We start from the raw sequence: 5,375 nt of genomic DNA on the forward strand, positions 1-5,375 counted from the left end.
ACCCCCCACCTTTTTTCTTTGCCGGTTTGCATGAGTGGCGGGTCTAACTGTGGCTTTTTTTTTTTTTTCTGGGATTTTATTTTATTTTATTTCATTTTATTTTTTTGGGAAAAGGGGAGGGACGGGGTCTAGGGAGTGGGAAATATGGGAGGGGGTGGGGGGCAAGGGGTCAGGGGTTGGGTGTCCGGGAGCCAGGGGAGGACAGAAATGCTGCCGCCTTCTGCAATTTATTTATTTTTTCTTTTGAGAGAGTGAAAGGAAGAGACAGACACTTGAAACCCCGTGTGTGGCCTGGTTCTTTGGGGTGAGGGAGGGGTTAAGATGGGTGACTTTGAGAACTTCAGGTCCTTCCTTTCCTCACAGAGATTAGGGTGCCTAGAAGGGTCCTGGGAAGGAATGACCAGACCAAGGCAGTCGGAGACAGTGGAGGGGCCTGGTGGAGCTGGAGCTGTTACAGTTCCTGCAGGCTCAGTCTTGCCCTGACCCCCTAGCTGGCCGCATCCCCATTGACAGCACATTTATTTCTAAAGAGAAATACAGAAGCTGCTTGGCTTACAGTGGGTTGGAAAGAACCTATGCATAAAACTTTACAGAACGCACACATTTAACATACCTAACTGGCTGATCATTAGTGCTCAGCCATCTTAAAGGGCTCAGAGCATAGGCCTGTGGTTGGGCAAAGCCTGTTGTGCTGTGTTACAAAGTACTGGACAGCCCATGTGACGGTCAGGAGGGAGGCTGAAGCTTGCTACTGCTGCCCAGCATCAAGAGCCACTCAGTACATTACTAGCCCATAAAAAGATTTTAAAAATCCAATTATGGAGACATATGCCCGTAATCCCAGCATTTGGGAAGCTGAAGCCGGAGAACTGGGAGTTCAGGGTTAGCCCAGGCTATCTAGCCTGGGGTTCAGAATGGAGCTACTTTAAAAGGTCAAACAAAATGCAACAACAACAAAAAGTAGCTTCTACCAAATGTATCTTTCTCGGTATTGTTTTAAGGCTGGAAAAACTCTAGGTCCACCCATTAAAGATGGGACTGCATAGGGGAGGCATTCTTAATTATATTTATGGGGGTATGGACAGAAATTTTTTATTTGTTTTATTTTTTTCCAGGCATCGTTTCTCTATGAAACCCTAGCTGTCCTGGAACTCACTCTGTAGAGCAGGCTGGCCTTGAGCTCAAAGATCTGCCTCTGCCTCCCAAGTGCTGGGACTTAAGGTGTGAGCCATCATTGCTCGGTGTGGACAGAGTCTTTCCAAGAGTTTGCTGGATGAGGGATGCCATATGAATAGTTACTGTTGGATTTACCTGTGTGCCACTTTGCAGGATTTGAGGGGTCTTGGCAAATACCGTGGCTAAGAAAACAAAAATGTGACCCGAGAGAGAAAAGCTGGAGAGACAAGAGATGAGCATTTAATTTCAGAACTTGGCAGATAAGCTACTTGCTGGCACCAGCTACGATGGTATCCCACATCTGTCTGATTGTCAGGGACCCCACCCCCCACACACAACAAGCTAGAAGGCTGAAGAGGGGGCCCTAAGAGTTCTTAAATCCTCAACAATTGCAAAAGGGCAGTTTCTGTAGCCATCCCTGAGCAAAGATGAGAGATGATTTCAAAGGTCTAACCTAAGAGAAGTGACTCTGAGGAGGACATGCCATCCAGCACACAAAGGGGAGGTCACTGGACTGCTGGCTGTCACATAAGCCTGTGACTCTCTGGACCACCCAGTGCAATTATCCACATGACATCCTGACCCACAAGGATCACCCTTGCAAGTCTGGGGGTGTAGGACCCAGGGGTCTGAATACTGGGAAAGCTCCCCATGGTTCTGACATCTTGTTGCTTTTGGGGGGTGGGGCGGTGGCTTTCAGATAGTTGTCTTAGCTTGGTTCTGTGTAGGACGAGGCAGGATGATGCTCTCTGTCAGGAGCCAAAAAGGAATCAAGGAGCTGAGCGTTAATGCACCTGTCTTAATGAGTCTGGGTCCAAGGAGTTGAGGAGCCTTTACCTAGAAGGGACACATCTCCCAGCTTTGTTTCTTTGTTACCAACTTTCCCAGGCTGGCCTTGAACTCATCATCTACTGCAGCACCCTGAGTGCTGGGATTAATGCGCGCCACCACACCAGGCTCCAAGTCTGCATCATTATTACGGCTTTTAATTAAAAAAAAAATTAAATTCACGTGTGTGAGTGTGTGTGTCTATGCAAGTGTATGCCACATGCTGTGGGTGCCCCAGGAGACCCTGGAGTGGGATTACAGATGTGTGAGCCACTCAGTGTGGGTGCTGGGACCCAAACTTGGCTCCCCTAGATGGGTGCTTTTAACCTCCGACCCATCTCTTCAGCCCCTATTGTTTCGTTGTTGCTTCCTTCTCTCTGTTTGGTTGCTTCTTAGATTTCATGTGCTTGTGTGTTTGTGTGTGCATGGGCACTCATGCACAGGCACGTGTAAACTAGCATGCATGTGTACGTACATCGAGGTACATGAGTGGGGGTGAAAGGCCAACTTGGAGGAGAAATTTTTCTGTTTCCACCACGTGGGTTCCAAGGATCACACTCAGGTTTCCAGCTCGGTGGCTAGTGTCAGTGTGGTGGCAAGCCAACCCATTGACAATTGTTTTACTGTTTTCTGGTGGGAGGAGGAAGGTCTCAGACTCCCAGCCTGGTCTCGAACTTGTTCTGTCGGCAAGGCTGACCTTTAACTCCCGATCCTTCTGCCTCCACCTCCTGGTGTTGGGACACAGGCGTCCACCATGGTCCCCGCCTTCCGTTAGTTGTAAGTGACGTAAACGATCTGTGTACCTGACATTCAAGTGGTTAAAAATGTTGCCTCCTCATCTGAGGGAGCGTGGTTAACAGTGTGAAGGGTGTTATTTCAAGGCTACAGAGAATGTTTCCCTCACCAAACCAGGGGCCATGGGCTGGGCAGATCCCTACCACTGAACTGTGTTCTCAGTTCCTTTGGTCCCTTGAGGCAGATTGGGGATTTATTTTATTTTATTTTATTTTATTTTTTTAAAGATTTATTTATTTATCATATATAAGTACATTGTAGCTGTCTTCAGATACAGCAGGAGACCAAATTGGCCTCAGACTCAGAGATCCACCTCCCCTTTGCTGGCTTAAAGGCTTGCATCTCTGTTCTTGGCATTAGATTGAAAATGTTTTAATCTAAAAATTCTAAAAATATTATTTTAGGTATGTGAGTACACTGTCGCTGTCCTCAGACACACCAGAAGAGGGCATCGGATCCATTGCAGATGGTTGTGAGCCATGTGTGGTTGCTGGGAACTGAACTCAGGACCTGTAGAAGAGCAGTCCGTGCTCTTAACTGCTGAGCCATCTCTGCAGTCCCTAATTTAAGATTTTAATGTGTGGGGCTGGAGAGATGGCTCAGAGGTTAAGAGCACTTGTTGGTCTTGCAGAGGACCCAGGTTCAATTCCCAGCACCCATGTGGTGCTCCACAACCGTCTGTAATCCTAGACGCAGGAGACCGACAGACATGTACACAGTACACATATATGTATGCAGGCAAAGTTCATAGGCACAGTAAAATAAACTTAAAATGTTTATGTATATGAGTGTTTTGCCTGCATGTGCGTCTGGGTACCATGTGTGTGCCATGTTCCCACAGAGGCCAGGAGAGGGTGCCCATGAGTACCATGGTCAAACCCAAGTCCTCTGTAAGAGCAGCTGGTGTTAACCACTGAGCCACCTCCTCAGCCCCATAAGGCAGCAAAGAGACCCAGACTCTTAAAATGACTTGGATTCAAACCCTGGCTTCTCTTTCCTCACCCTCTTTCTGTTTTTCACTAATCCTCATTGGATCTTCTTTTGGTACCAGTGTGTGTTTTATGTCCCCAGTTTCAGGGAACCTGAGTCTATCAGTGGAGATGGAAAAAAAAAAAAAAAAAACCAGAATGAAAACAGATTCGATAATTAGAATCGCTGAGTGCTATTACGAAAATCAAGTGGCTGTTGGACATCTGTCCAGGGCTAGTTTAGGCATGTGGCCTCCCTCGGAGCAATACTGTATTGAAACAAACAAAGACAGGTGGTGGGAGTGTGCCCAAAAGAACAGCAACAAGTAGGGTTTAGGTGTGAAGCCCGGAAGACAGAATGGAGGGAACCACGCAGGATCCGGCTCATAGGCCTTCACAGGCATTCCAGCCCAAGTGCCACCACAAAAGGGGCTGACGAGATGGCTCAGTGAGAAAAGGTGTGTGCTGTCAAGCCTGATGACATGAGTTCAAATCCTCATTATGAGACCCACATGGTGGAACGTGCATGCTCACCCACACAATAAATAATGAAATGTTGGGGGGGGGGAACCAACACAACAAACAAACAGAAAGAGAGAAGCTGTTAGAGCTGCAGGATTCTATTTTGGCAAGAGGGCTCTCGGTGCCAGGAGAGAACGTACAGTAGGGGGCGATAGAGAACCTAGAGGTAGTTAGTTGCCTGCATTGGTAAGAGAGTGTCTTTGACCCTTTGGGCAAGAAGCCTAAGCCCTCAGCCAGTTTTCCTACCTGTAAAGCAGCAGCAGCGATAACGGCCTACCTAGCTGTGTCCTCAAGAGGAATAAACGACACAGTGCTTGTAAAGCCCTTCGCCCTGGAGGTGACGCTCAGTAGGAAGTGGTCACATGGTACGTGATCAGCTCTGAGTCTCTTCACTTATTGGATAAACCGGAATGTTACATAAAACCCAAAGCATTCGGTATTTTAAAACCTTTCCTTAAACCGTCACCCTCTGAAAAGAAAGAGAGAGAAAGATTTGGGCCACGGAACTCCAATTGCTCTAAGCCTGCAAACCTGGGGTGTACCTGGGGGGGGAGAAGAGTGACGTTGGGTGATGGAGGGAGACCCTGCTGGACTTGGGTAAATTATGCTTTTCCTGTCTCCAAAGGAGGGACCTGTCAACTGTAGAGCTGGGAGACTAAGACCCCTGGGGAGGTGTCAGCTCCAATGGGCCTATCTCCTTCCCCTGGCTGTCCCTTGCTTCCCTCAGCAGCCTCAACCAGCATTCATCATCCAAGCTCTCCCGCTTCAGCTCAGCCCTGGCTCTACCTGACTGTTCCCTGCTATGGGGCTCACAGGAATTCAATGCTGGGTCACCTCATCTTGAGATCTTCTGGAAGCCAAGGGTACTGAGGGGCTTGACACGTAGTCACTATGGTCTAAGTCTGGGGCAAGGGCAAGATAGTGTTATCATATACAAGACCTTGGAAGTGCACAAGACTTGGAAGGCAGCTCAGGATAGAGGTCTCTTTTGTGAAACAGGAGGGGCTGAGTGAGGGCATTGTGTTTCCAGGGCCTCAACTTTGCTCTCTGTAGTATTCAGAGCCCCGATGTGTTACGTGGATCTCC

This window comes from Micromys minutus (genome assembly GCF_963924665.1).
Source record: "Micromys minutus genome assembly, chromosome: 10".
NCBI lineage: Eukaryota > Metazoa > Chordata > Mammalia > Rodentia > Muridae > Micromys > Micromys minutus.